At 45.8% G+C, this 15152-nt stretch overlaps 1 protein-coding gene across 8 annotated transcripts in view; it reads left to right on the top strand.

Moving 5' to 3' along the window:
- The window catches only part of MARK2 (microtubule affinity regulating kinase 2), a 632043-nt gene that overhangs the window by 428814 nt on the left and 188077 nt on the right, over positions 1–15152 (top strand). The window lies entirely within an intron of this gene.

A 15152-nucleotide genomic window follows, 5' to 3' on the forward strand; every position in this document is an offset into this window, starting at 1 on the left:
CCGGGGGTTCGGGCGAAACCGCCCACGCGGCTCCGCAGTAGCCGCAGGTGTCGCGGCCTGCCCCACACCCGCCGGTCCCAGGGCAGGACGCGACGCCAGGGGAGATTGCTGACTTCCTCATGGCCATGAGGTCGCTCGCTCCTCCATCGGGTTCCGCGGCGCCTTCGGGCCAAGCGGTTCCGACTGGGTCCCCACGCGGGCCAGGTGCTTAGGCACCGTCGCCGTCCAGGGCTTCAGCCTTGGCGCCGTCGGCGACTTCGGTCCCGACGCCGCAGGGCCCCACTAAGTCTGGGTCCGGATCCGGGTCGTCGCCGGTCGACTTAACAACCTCGCCGACGCCGGCCCCTCGGGTATCTCCCCCGGCGCCGTCCCATGATGACGTCATCCCTGGTCCTGTCCTCGATTCGGGTCTGGCGTCGTAGCGGCGCCACTCGGCGCCGTATTCGACGCCGCTAGGAGAATTTTATTTCAATGACCCGGCCCCATCTTTTGAGCCTGAGTACCAGGCTGTGGGTGATGAGGAGGATTGGGAGGGGTCTGAGGACCCTCTGGCACGGGAGTGTCAGTCTTCTGTGGACTGGATAGGAGAGCTTGGGGAGGCCAGTGGGCTGGACACTTTGCCTGACACTGGCTTTGTCTCCCCTCCTAGCGTGGCTACGGAGGAGGGGGCTGCTTATAAGCGTGGTGCTGATGAGGGCAGCCAAGGCCCTGGGCCTTAAGCTCCCTGTCGCGGCCGTGAGGACTAACCTCCTCACTGAGGTCCTTAAACCGCAGTCAAGCTCGGCCGAGCCTCTGCTGCCGTTTAATGAGGCCTTGTCAGACGTTCTTTTGGGCACTTGGTCCAGGCCCGCCACAGGACAGCCTGTGAATAGGAACGTGGCCAGACGCCAACGCCCGGCTCCGGGTGACCCTTGCTTTCTGTCTACCAATCCCACCCCTGAGAGCCTGGTTATCCAGGCATCCAATTCCCAGACCGCATTCCCGTCTGCTCCCCCCGACCGCGAATCTAAGAGGTACGAGAATTACGGGAAAAAGATATTCTCCTCCCTAAGTTTGGGATTGCGGTCCGTTAATACTGCGTGCCTTAGGCCGCTACACCCACTCCCTGTGGGACACGGTCGCGGACGTGCTGCCACACTGCCCGTTGGAGGTGCGGGCTTGACTCAGCCAAGCCCTGGTGGAGGGCCGGGATGCAGCACGGTATTCCATCCAGTGTGGGCTGGACAATACCGACTCTCTAAGCAGAGCGATGTCAACGACGGTGGCGATTCGTCGTCACACCTGGTTGAGGTCCGCCAATTTCTCGGCCGATGTCCAAAAAACACTTATGGACATGCCGTTCGATGGCCGTCGCCTCTTTGGCGACAAGGCAGACCATGCGCTTGAGCGCTTTAAGGACTCAAGGGCTACGGCAAGTCCTTGGGCCTCTCAGCCCTGCGCCAGCAAATGGGTGCCTTTCGCTCCTTTCGTGGCCAAGGAAGGGGCGCCACCACACGTGCCGGCCGCCACGCGCCGCAGGCTAACATCCAGCACGGTGGCGGACATGGAAACCGCCGTGGCGGTGGTCGGGGCCCACGGCGAGGCCAGTCCACACCTACCCCTGCAGCAACCTTCCTAGTCCGTGCTTTCAGGCCCATGTGACGCCAGTGGGGGGGCAGGGTTCGCTATCACCACTCCCACTGGCGCACTGTCACATCGGACAGGTGGGTGCTGCAAATCGTCCGAAGGGGCTACTCCCTCCCCTTCGAGACGACCCCTCAAGCCATGCCACCGCAACACCACCGCGTATCGGGGGATCATTTGCGGCTTCTGCAGGAGGACGTTTCGTCCCTCTTGGTCAAGGGGGCTACTGAGCGAGTTCCTGGGCCAGAAGTAGGGTGTGGTTGCTACTCCCACTACTTTCTGGTACCCAAGAAGGGCAAAGGGGGCCTACGCCCTATCTCGGACCTACGTAACGTCAACGGCTTCCTCCGGAAGGAGAAGCTCAAAATGCTGACTCTGGCTCAGGTGTTAGCCCTGGACCCAGGAGACTGGATGGTAGCGTTGGACTTGCAGGACGCTTATTTTCACATCCCCGTCCTGCCGGCCCACCGGCTCTACCTGCGGTTCACGGTAGGCCACGAGCACTTTCTGTTTACCGTGCTCCCCTTAGGCCTTACCAGCGCCCCACGGGTGTTTACGGAAGTGATGGCGGTGGTCGCTGCTCATCTGTGCAGGTTAGGGGTTTGTCTTCCCCTACCTCGACGACTGGTTGTTGAAGGCGGGCTCGCCCCAGACAGTCGTCAGCCACCTCCAGTCGACGGGAGACCTCTTGCACCAGCTGGGGTTCTCCATCAATGTGCCGAAGTCACACCTGTGTCCCTCTCAGAAACTCCTTTTTATTGGAGCGGTTCTCGACTCGGCGCAGGTTCGGGTTTACCCACCCGAACAGCAGGTTCGGGATATACAGGCTCTGATTCCAATCTTTCAGCCTTTATCCCGAGTTTCGATCAGGTTGACGATGCGGCTACTGGGGCTGATGGCTTCCTGCATCCTTCTGGTGCATCACGCCCGTTGGCGGATGCGGGCTCTGCAGTGGGACCTGAAGTTTCAGTGGGCCCAGCATCAGGGCAACCTGTCCGACCATGTCCTGATCTCGGAGGGCACTGCGAGATCGCTGCAGTGGTGACAAACGGACCACGATTGGGTCAGCGGCATATCCCTCTCCCTTCCCCAACCGGAGCACGTGGTTGTGACGGACGTGTCCCTCCAGGGCTGGGGAGGCCACATGGGAGAGGCGGAGATCAGAGGCCTCTGGTCTCTGGAGGAGTCCCGGCTCCATATCAACCTTTTGGAGCTACGGGCGATTCGTCTAGCACTGAAGGCATTCCTCCCCTCTGTCTGGGGGAGTGTAGTGCAGGTGTTCATGGACAACACCACCGCCATGTGGAACTGCAACAAACAGGGCGGGGTGGGGTTGTGGACCCTCTGCCAGGAGGCTCTGAGCCTTTGGCAGTGGCTGGAACATCAGGGTGTGACCCTGGTGGTTCAACACCTGGCAGGTTCTCTGAACGCCAGGGCGGACGAACTCAGCCGCCGGTGCATGATGGATCACGAATGGCGTCTGAACTCAGACGTGGCGCAAGGTCTCTTTCTGCAGTGGGGAGAGCCTTGGTTAGATCTAGTCACCACCGAAGAGAACGCGCAATGTCATCAGTTCTGCGCGTTGGAATTTCCAAGGCGGCACTCGCTCGGAGACGCTTTTCGTCGCGAGTGGAGTTGCGGTCTGTTGTACGCCTTTCCGCCTATACCACTTCTGCCCAGAGTGCTGAAGAAGATCAAGCGCGACCGGGCACAAGTCATCCTTGTGGCGCCGGACTGGGCACGAAGGTACTGGTATCCCGAGCTACTCAGTATGTCAGTTGATCCCCCGGTTCGTCTGCCTCTTCAGGAGGACCTTCTGTTGCAGCAGCAGGGGACGGTCCTCCACCCAAACCTGTCCAGTCTCCACCTCCATGCTTGGAGATTGAGCGGTGACAGTTGAGAACATTTGTCTTGCCTCCTGAAGTCTGTAACATCATTCTGGCTGCCAGGCGTCCCTCCACAAAGTCGGTATACGCCTGCAGGTGGAACAGATTTGTGACATGGTGCACAGCAAAGGCAGTGGATCCTCTCTCTGCCCCTCTTTCTGAGGTTCTCCTCTTCGTTCTTTCTCTTGCCCAGCAGGGCTCTGCTCTGGGCACTATCAAGGGCTACCTTTCTGCCCTTTCAGCCTTCCTCAGGCTGTCTGACCAGCCATCTTTGTTCAAGTCCCCTATTGTAAATCGATTTCAGAAAGGCATCACACACACGTTTCCACCTGTTCCCTTCGTGATGCCTCAGTGGGACTTGAACCTGGTTCTTACTTTTCTGATGTGCGCTCCCTTTGAGCCACTTCATAACTGTCCTCTTCGCTTTCTTACTCTGAAGACTGCTTTCCTGGTTGCCATCACCTCTGCCAGGTGAGTGAGTGAGCTCCAGGCTTTATCCTCAAAACCTCCTTTCCTCTCTGTTCATCCGGACAAGGTTGTGTTGCGGACGAGACCTTCGTTCCTGCCCAAGGTTGTCTCGGCCTTCCACATCGGGCAGTCCATTACCTTGCCCACCTTCTTTCCGCCTCCGCATCCCTCAAAAGAGGAAGAGAGGCTCCACCGTCCGGACCCAAAATGTGCGCTCTCTTTCTATCTGGATCGCACATGCCAGTTCCGGGTGGATGACCAACTCTTTTTTGGTTACGTGGGCGCTAAGAAGGGAAAGGCGGTGCACAAGCGGACCATCTCGCGGTGGATCATCTTGTGTATCCAGGCGTGTTACTCCTTGGCTAAGAAGGAACCCCCTGTTGGGCTTAGGGCCCATTCCACTCGAGCCACGGCGACTACAACTGCCTTGGGCCGAGGAGTGCCCTTGCAGGACATTTGCCAGGCAGCTACGTGGGCCTCGCTGCACACGTTTGCAAGACACTATTGCCTGGACAGCCAAGTCCAGAGGGATCGGTTCTTTGGCCGTTCCGTCCTCCAGGACTTTCTGGTGTGATTATTGGTTCGCAAACCCACCACCGGGGTTGGTATTGCTGGGGTATCTATTCTAAGGTATGGAATCTATCACTAACGTGTCTCTTTCAGATGCACAAGTTACTACTTGTGTAACGATATATCTGTAAGAGACATTAGTTGGTGATAGATTCCTTACCGACCCACCCATCCTCCCCGTTTCTGCGAACCGATATCTAGGGTTAAGGTCATCCCCTTTCAGGGCCCTAGTTTCATTGGCACCAGTGTTGGTTTTTAGCATGGCTCTGCGTTTGTCGCGGAAAAACTGTGGCTAAGAACTGACATCCGCACGTGGAGGCGGCGTCTAAGTACTCCGATGACGTCATCACGGCGCCCCTGACGACAGACGCGGAGCCGCAGACGACGCCTACCGACGCGCAAGGGTACTGCTACGCAAAAGTTTCCGGATCCAGTCTGACGCCTGGGGATATTCTAAGGTAAGGAATCTATCACTAACTAATGTCTCTTAAAGATATATCGTTACACAAGTAGTAACTTGTGCACCTAACATATTCCTTAAGCCAAGCAGGCAAAACTCTTTTCCTCTTAATGCATTCAGCACCTTCAAAGGAAGACTCAGTATTTCTGTCTGTACCAGTGTTACTAGCACTATGACTCCCATTTCTGTTCTCTCCATTATCTTGATCTGACAAGGAACTACCAACCTCCTTATCTCTCGCAGAATCAATCACCATCCCTTCTCCTACTCTTAATTGAGAAGGCAAAGCACTATCATTACCACAACTTTGAGACTGCTGTGAACTCTGTCTACCCCCCAAAGCTAACTGGGACTGTAACTCGCTGTTTTCGAAATAATCCTCCACCCAATCAAAATCTCTTGATTCACTTCCTCAACATGATCTTGACATATATCAAAAGCAACATCCTTAAGATTCCAAATTTTTCCATCACTTAACTTAACAGAAGTCTTAAACTTTAATCACTTGCTTTGCCAAATCAAACTTATTCTCACCTTTTTGAACTCTAAAAGGCTTCCTGATTCGGACCCAATCTCTGATTTTAACTTGAATATCTTTTGTATTATGAAGTTTATCATAGTATTCCTTGCTTTTCAAATGGACCAATTCCAAATTATTTTTCACTTCCTCAGGTGACCATCCTTGAACACTCCTGAATAACCATCCAGGATTAAGTTTACACCTGGGTAGTCTACCTCTCATCATTACGAAAGGTGACAGACCAGTACAATTATGTAAAGTGACTTTATAAAACCACACTGCTTTTTGAATATCTATTTTCCAATCCAAATTTTTGTTAATGGCGGCCTGCAAGATTCCCTTAATCTACCTGTTAAACCGTTCTACTGTTCCATTCCCACTTGGATTATATAAAGCCGTGGATTTATGCTTAATTCCACACTTCTCAAAATATTCCTTAGCTGACTTGGATAAAAACTGCACTCCATTATCCATCAAAATATTCACAGGCAACCCTTCCATCAGAAAGATCTTATCCAAAAATTTCAGAACCGTCTGAGTATCAACTTTCTCTACAAACTTAACCACAGGCCATTTGGTGAAAAGATCATTAGCAACTAAACCATATTCCTTTACATCCCCCTACTGGACCTAAGATATCTACAGCAATAGTCTCCCAAGGAAGGCTTGGAATTAGGCCTTCACTCATTCTTGGTCTCAATGTCCTCAAAGATTTATCAGCCGAACTACAAACTAAACACGCTCTTACAAAAACTTCAATCTCTTTGTCAACTTTCGGCCACCAAAATAGACCCTTGACTGCCAACTTAGTTCTCACTATCCCAAAATGGCCCTCATGGCACATTTGCAAAATCTTTTTCCGTAACCCTACAGGAGGGACAATCCTGTCTCCTCTCATCAAGACTTCTTTTTCAAAAGATAATTCAGAACGCACTTCCCAAAATGGTTTTATATTGTTGGTAATACATTTTTCTTTAGGCCATCCTTTACTATTATATTTAGAAACATCCAGTAATTCTCTATCCTTATTATGCTCATTAGACCATTCTTCTTTACTAATGGCAGGAACCCCAGAATCCTGTATCAAAGCCACACTGAAGTTCCCCCATGGGTCATCAACACACTCCTCTAAAGGAGCAGGTAATCTGGACAAACAGTCCGCCACTATAATGTCTATTCCAGGAACAAAACTAATCTTGTAAATGTACTCCTTCATACGCATTGAAATCCTGGCTAATCTAGCTGATGCAGTTGCAGTTCCTTCTGTAGATAAAATGTGGACCAACTGCTTGTGATCCGTCTGGATGTTTACCATTTTCCCCCACACAAATGCACAAAAAAGCTCTAACGCCAGCCCGCATGCCAAAGCCTCCCTTTCTATTATTGGATATCTACTTTCAGCAGGTGACAAGGCTCTGGACGCAAACAAAATGATTCTTTCTTTCCCATCAACCCCTACTTGCGATAGTACCGCACCTAAACCTTTATCGCGTGCGTCCGTAGTCAAAAGGCAATCCAGATTGGGGTCAAAACTTGACAAAGCACACACTTTTTGTAATTCCCCTTTAATTCCAGCAAACTCCCTCACATTCCTTCGTCCATTCAAACGTCACATTCTTCTTCAGTAATGATCTAATAGTATATACCTTAGAAGTAAAATTTTCAATGAATTTAGCGCAGTATTCTGCCGTTCCTAAGAAGGACCTTATTTCTTCTTTAGACTCTGGTGTTGGCGATGATACAATACATTCTACTAGAGACACCTTGGGCTTGACCCCCTCCTCATTAATGACATGGCCTAGATAAGAGACACTTCTTTCACCAAATTTACCTTTTGATAGCTCCACAGTTAGCCCCGGTGTATTCAGTGTTTCAAATAATTTCCATAATTTGGAATCATGGTCTTCTTTGTTGGTACCTGCAATTAAAAAAGCATCCTGAAAGAAACATATCCCTTCCATTTCTCCAAATAATTTGTGCATCAACCGTTGAAAATCAGCTGCGGCTGATGCAAGCCCAAAAGGCATTCTCCTAAACTGAAAACAACCGAACGGCGTGATAAAAGCTGTTAAATGCCTTGACTCTGGCTCCAAAACCACCTGGTGGTAGGCGGCAGAAAGGTCTATTGTGGAGAACCAAGTTGCTTCTCTCAAGGAAGAAACCACCTCATTAATCGTTGGTAACGGGAACCTTTCAATGACAATATTTTCCGTTGGATTTCCTCGCGACTACCACTGGACTAATCCACTCTGATGGATCTACCTCCTCAATAACACCTTTAGCTAATAAGCCTTGTATTTCTTTCTTTACCTCATCCCTTTTCAACATTGGGATAGGTCTGACCTTATGTACTTTGGGCTGTCATCACTTTTGAGCATAATCCTATGCTCAAAACCTCGTAGTCTCCCCAACTTTTCTCCCACTATGTTGGTAAACTTGTCTTTCAAAATATCCTCTATCTTGCTACATTCATCCAGAACCAGCACCTTCTCTTTGCTGTTGGGGTCCAAGATGATATGTACATTTTTCTGGTCATGCCATCATAATACAGATTGTCCGGTTTTACCTATGTATAACTTTCCTCTTGTCAATCTCCCTTTAAAAAGAAAAGTAAGCCATCTATACCCTAACAAACCTATTTTCTCACCAGTATAACTCACCGGGTTAACATCAGAGATAATCAATTTATCTCCAATTTTGTGCGTAAACTTTTTTTCATATTTCCTCATTAATGATAGTGTATGGAGATCCAGAATCTGCATACACCTTCACTTTTATACCACCTAAGGACAAATCACATATTGGTTTACCTTCCATTGCCTCGTCCGTGATATTAAGCATATAATTCCCCCTTACATTTTTCACACAAATTTAATCATCCTCCACTCTCATTTGCACTCAATTCCTCATTCCAAATACATTTTACATTACTACGTCTACGGCACATTTTGCTAAAATGTCCCATTAATCCACACACCACATTTTTTTCTTAGAGCTGGACACATCTTGCTGTAAGCCATATGTTCTTTGCTGTCGCAGCGATAACACCTTCTTTCCTCTATACTCCTTTCCTTTCTCTGACTCTTGAATGGTTGACTTTGCCCTTTACTTTGAAATTGTCTATTTGAGTTTTTTGCTGGCCCTTGTATCTTGAAAACTGCAGATGATGTTTTCTCAGATTACTTTTCTGCTTTTTTAACTAGATTGGCACATCTTCCTGACATTTCAGACTTTCTCATAATGGCAAGTACATCATCCAAAGGTGCGTCTCCATTCACCCAGAGTCTGTCTTGTATTGGCGAGTTATCATTGTGCATGACCAGCTGGTCTCGGATGAGATCATTATGCAAATCACCGAATTTACAATCTATTGCCAACTTTTTTAAATCATCAACCAACTCTTCTTTTCTTTGTTTTCTCTGGACGAATTTATGTCTCACTACACCAATACAAACTTTTGGTGCAAAATACCTGTCCATGACTCCTCTGGCATTATCAAACTCATTCAACTCTGTATTAATTACTTTCTGCATGCGCGAATAAGTCTTCAAACCTTTTGGTCCCAAAGAGTGTACAACTGATCACCTCTTTCCATATACACCGACAAATTTGTGAATGTTCAAATAATAAACACAAGGAAGCAATAAAATATCAAAATTGATTTCTAATAGTGCCCCGACAGTCTCGCCTGTTCTTCTTTAAAAGTCCGTGTATTTATTTTAAAAAAATTAAATCTTCTTACTTGGTCTGCTTCGTGATATCCTCAGTGTGAAGCTCTTCCGATGCTTACCAAAAGGAAAAAAAAAATGGCTGCCACGTAAGGTCACGCTATGTGAACCTGCGCATCGTTGTCATGACTAACACTTCGCACTGCGCGGTGTTGAAACTGATGTCAAAGCGTTCGATGAGCTGACAAAGAACGTTCCTATTCCAGCAAGGAGATTGCGCCGATGCTTAGAGGGAGATTACGCTTCGAACTGCGCCACTGTTTGAAAGATGCATGTTAGGCCGTCCTTCAACTGCAATGCTACAAGGTATGCCCAAAATCACGTTTCTCCTACCTTGTGCGCGATAGTGTCAGTTCTACAGCATTCAGCCCCGCAAGCTCAGTCCCGCATTATCTTCCTGTAATACTTGTTTTTGAACGCCTTTTCTCAGTTTTCTCAAACTCCAGCAGCTTCATCCACGAAGTGAAGACAAAACAAAAAAAAAAAATAACTCTAGCAGACTCTTCTTTCTTCCGTTTTTACCTCGTCGCCAATTGTTAAGTAGTCGATCAGTCGGATTACTTAAATTCTTTTATTAAGTAATATAATAGATAGAAGAACAGGTAGTGCCAGGAAGCACAGCTACACGGATCTTCAGCAAGGCTCTAACTGCCTTACTCACACTAGAACATAGATTACATATAAACATTCCAAGGTTCTCATACACTTGCCTTAACCCTTTCGATGCTCATGACGAGCTCAGCTCGTCATGATGCACGGGTGAGCTGTGCTGATGACGAGCTGAGCTCGTCATGAAACAATGGGTGCCACAAAATCACAGCACAGGACGGGAAAACGCCTAGCAGCCAAGGTGTTAAAGCAACAAGAATTAATTAATGAATAACAATATAACAGTAACGCTTTTTCTGGTGGATACAGTATCTGCCTGTGGATTACTCACTGACCCACCCTCCTCCCTGTTGTCCACCCTTGTATACCCTGCCTAAAGGTTACTTTGTTTGACATGTTGTTTTACATTGTATCTTGTGTCTATCTGGTGCATTTATAGGAAATGCTTTTATTCTTGGGCTTTCCTTTTGTGTGTTTGTTTGAATATTGTGTACTGTGTATACTTTGAATCTGTGGTCGGTCCACCTCTTTGCCTCGGAGGCATGGAAAAAATGGGTGGCACTGATGTCATCACGCATGCGAGGTTCTCTTATGGCTCCGGTGACGTCATGCGAAGTCCCGAACGGAGCCGTGGCATATTGATGTCCTTGTCGGCGTGGAGAGCTAGGGAACAATTCAGTGGAATGCTGACGCAAGGGGATATTCATAAGGTGAGGAATTCACAGGCAGATACTGTATCCACCAGAAAAAGCGTTTCAGTTCAGAAGGATTAGGTCCCAACTTGCAATCCATTTCTGCCCCTTTTAAAGATTTGCATTCATGTGCCAGAGCTTTCTGTCCTGGTAAGAGGAGACCGGAGGCTCTGTACTCTGCTGTAAGGGTTATTTTAAACAACGCATTTAAAAGGTTTTTACTCAACTACTTGTTGATGGATGAAAATAACATGTTTAACTTGAACTGTTCTGCAACCATGACCTCGAAAAAATTTGATACTACTTCTTTTTAACTTATTATTGTGATCTTACTGTCAATTGCTGTGCAGTCCTTGTTTTTAAAATACTTGTTTTGCAAATCTTTATCTGTCCATGTTACAGGACATTTCTTTGACTCCTAGTAAGCCACAACTATTACCAATTCAGCACCATTTCCTTTGGACTCATTTTCGCTCCAAGATATTAACCAGGAGTACATAGGTGCATACTACTCCGCTTTTGAGTAAAGGTGTTTTTTTAACAACTCTTATAAAAGTCTCCAAACCATTTTGAACTTTACATTGTGTTGTCCATGGTGCTTTGTAATAGTTAACAAAATGAGTAATTTTATCAAACATGTCTGATATTTAAAATCTGAGAACATTATCTTGGAAAGGTCATATCATCATGGAATTTTTGAAGTGCCCATTCGTCTGTAGGATTGTGCTAAACCAGGCTGTGTCTGGGGCATTCTCTCTGTCATATGCAAGCAATCTAGAAAATCAATGTTGAAGTTATGGGCGTACTCCTTGAGATTCACAGTTGAAAATGTTGCCGATATTATACCAATGTCTCTAGAGGCTCTAACTCCATTAGACTTTATCTCAGATTCCTGTCTGAAGCACTGGAGAAAACTCTTTCACTAGCCAGCATCTCTCCTGATTTATGAAGTGCTCTCGGAAGTGAAAAATGCAAAGAGATGTCTTCTGATCAGCATTAATAGGGCTCAGGAGTACTGCTCAAAACTAATAATTTCTAAAATAAAGTTCCTTGGCTTTACTGTTTGCAAAGTCTTGCATATGCAATCCTAAAACTATGTTCTGCAAATTAGATGCCAGCTAAACTTGTATTTTTACTGTAAATATATTCCAAGGCCCAAATTTCAGCTAATGGTAAGGTCAGAGGGGAAGCCCTTTGCAATGCAGTAACAAAGTACACCATTCGAAGATGCATTGTTTAGTATTTTAACCTTTGCAGTGAGGTTCTAGATGAACCTATGTGTTGTCATACATTTACTTTTGTTTGGGTAGATGTTGAATCATTCCTATGTAAGATTTCACCAGCTTTAGCCAAATGAACTTTCAAATTATTCTTCCCCCCCCCCCCTCCCAAATTAGCTACTGAGTGGCTACTGCTTTGCAAATGGGATCTAAAGGTGTAACTGAAACACTTTCCCTTCAAGCTATAATTATTGAAGGGTAAGCAACTCACACAGAAAATGTCTGTGCCCCATTTAGTTCAATCTTCTAGCTTGCTTTAAAAAAATCTTTCGTTCTGTTGCGAAGAAACTAAATGTCTTCATTCGAGATGTATACTTGAAAGTTTGAAGGTAAGTGTAATTTCTCCTTAAAGCTCTTCAAATAGGATTTGATTTCCAATTACCAGCCATGAACTGCGATACTCACCCCTTACAGCCTGTGAACAACTAATGAGCAAAAAAGCAAGACTTGGTCATCTGTTTACAGTGCTTCCCTGCAGTTGCATGTTTTTTCCTTTTTCTCTCGCATCCCAAGTTTCATTAACATGCCTTGTGTATTTTGGTTCTCCCATGTAGGGGAAAGAGTGTGGAATTGGTTGCTACTGTGTACATGTGGTCCTGAGAATATACACATATACCCTGGATGTATATTGTATATGCAGTGTTTAATATGTCTTATGTTGGAGGAGGCTGTATTCATAGTGCTTGAACACTGGGCCAGTTTAAGAGTGAACGTTTCTCTTTGGAAAGATTTTACAAAAGTCATCGAGTTTTGGTCACACTCTTAAGAGCCAATAAAATCTAATTTCTGAAAAGCGCAAAGTAAGATTGTGTTGCTCATGTTAGATTGCTTTTTTTATTTTTTACAGTTTTTAATTTTATCAAGCCTGTTTATGAAGCAGTGCAATTAAATATAGCACACCTTCTACCTTCTAGTAGCACGTTCGCATAAACCGTAATCCACTTGTTAGCCGCACTTGAAAACAATCGCATTCCAGTGCTATGAAGTCAATTGCTTCTCGCCATAAGCTCAGTATTTCTGGTGCCTTAAAAGCTGTAACCATTGGCACAAATATTTGTGGCTAATCCTTGCCAGGAGTGGGGGGCACAAAAAAAGTATTACACCCAGAATAAAAAGACTGGGCTCTACAGAATTAACAGATGTGTTATTAATATATATTCCCTGATTTGTAGGCATTCTAATAGTTTTAACAAGATGGCTTGATAATTAAACACAAAATATTACAAGCAAAACTGTTTATAGTTAATAAATGTAGGCTAACTGTCAAGGATGTTGAAAAACGTTAGTTAGTTCCTTTTAATTGCAATTTGGTATTTATGTAGCCACATCAATACTTGTTGGTGACATAAAACTTGATTTATTTGCAAGTACTGCAGAATATTGAAGTAGGTAGAATGCCAGGTTCTAGTATTGTGTGCTCTCGTGGTAATGGCAGTAGCAAAATATCCACCCTCATACTCCTACTACACTTTCCTTTATTTAGGTTAGCAGTGAAAGTGGGGGTTTGAAACTACTACCAATCTCTATAAATGTATTCTGTTTAGTTCTACAGCAGGCCAGTTTCAATGGACAGATATGAATCTAGTTAAAAAGCATATATAACGCAAGCTAGCAAAAACTAGTTGGCTGAGGCCCGTTGCCTACCCAGCAAATACAGCACGTTAACTTTAATAACTCTGACATAGATTTATTTTGCTGTTGTCTGCAAGATGTTTGACATTACAATACGTTCATTGCCTGAAGGCACTTTATCATCTGTATTTACAATAATAATCACTATTACTATGTTTAAAATGAAAACTTGTACAGCTGGGTATTTATCCCTAAACTTGAAAATAAAAATTCTGATGTGTCCAGAACGCTTCTTATCCTAACCTGTTTTCCAAATACCTGCATGGTTGATTAGCTTTTTTCTTAATTCGTGTCAAGAATATATCTGCTTTCAGATTTGCTGAGAAGCCATATCATTTAAAAACTCCGATGTCAAAGTCTATAAGCTGGTCCCATGCATGCCCAAAAAACTGCATAGTCACCTTTTGAATTCCCCCACGCTCCATACTGGATAGAGAGCTTTTTCAGAAACTGCCCGCTTGCACCTTTAGTTGGTGCCATCAGGCTCCTCCGTGACCTTGCTCGATCTACAGAAGTGACAGCTAATGCACTGATGCCACATATCTCTGCTCCTTCCAGAGTGAATTTTGAGCTCAACTCCAATACTTTGTCAGTTCTTTGCTGACTTTCAGAACAATTTTCTCTGGCATAATGTGCTATAGATGTATACCCTCAAACACTAAAGGCCATCAGTTGTTCGAAATGTCGGCAGTGGATTTTGCACGAATATAAAAGCAAGAACAGTAAGCCTCAGTTTTCCACTGAACAAGTGTCAATTCCTATGAATTGTTACTGCTACTTTTGTCTTAAAATATAATTTAAAAAAAAATGATTCAGCACATCGAAAGATTGAGCCTTGCAGTTAGAGACCTGGTGCACCTTGGCAGCCAAACAAAACCCTCCTGTGTATTATGTATTCTTGCTGCATTTTTGTACCATATTGCTGCTTCCTAGTTAGACTAATTCAAAGTGTTTTGTCAATTGGTGAATATAACCTTTGGAATGCTTGGCGAAACATTCACTTACCTTTCTTAAACCATTACTACTTCCCGTTGGTGGGCCAGCAGGCAAAACCACTCAAATAAGTTGTACTTTGAGAGAAGCGTTCTCCTAGGCAACTACAGTAAGAGATACAAGACAACACATAAATGGTCACTCAGTTAAAAAGTCATGGAAGACCATTTTTATCCTAAGAACAACAATGTTTGTCAGTTTTTTATAAAAGCGTATAATACTGAAATGCTAAATCTTTCATTCAAGTACCCAGATAGAACATCACTTTGAAATACTGCAACCCAAAGACTGTAGGACAATAGCTCTGCCTGCTCTAACCAGTGTGGCTCACTGGTTAGAGCAGGCAGACCCTGAAGCAGAGGTCAGACCCGGGGCCAGGGTTCAGTTCCCGAAGTGGCAGGGTCTTGAGCTCAAGTGTCCACGGACTCGATAATTCTCGCTTCGGTGCCTGACCTAATCATGGGTTCACACTCCGCAACTCTGGGCATTAAGCTTGCTTAATCTCCACAACGGCCCCCGCGGCGGTATGTCTGGCTTTCACCTTGGGGATGCCCTGTAGGGGCTATCTCACAGGGAAAAGCCAGGACGGGTTCCCAAGGCAAGCGCCGAGATACCTCCCCGGTGATTCGAGCGCTATATAAAAACATACAAAAAAAAAATATTGACCAAGCAGGCAAATTTGCCTTAGATG

Source organism: Lissotriton vulgaris, unplaced genomic scaffold (assembly GCF_964263255.1).
Source record: "Lissotriton vulgaris unplaced genomic scaffold, aLisVul1.2 SCAFFOLD_667, whole genome shotgun sequence".
In the NCBI taxonomy this organism is placed as follows: Eukaryota; Metazoa; Chordata; class Amphibia; order Caudata; family Salamandridae; genus Lissotriton; species Lissotriton vulgaris.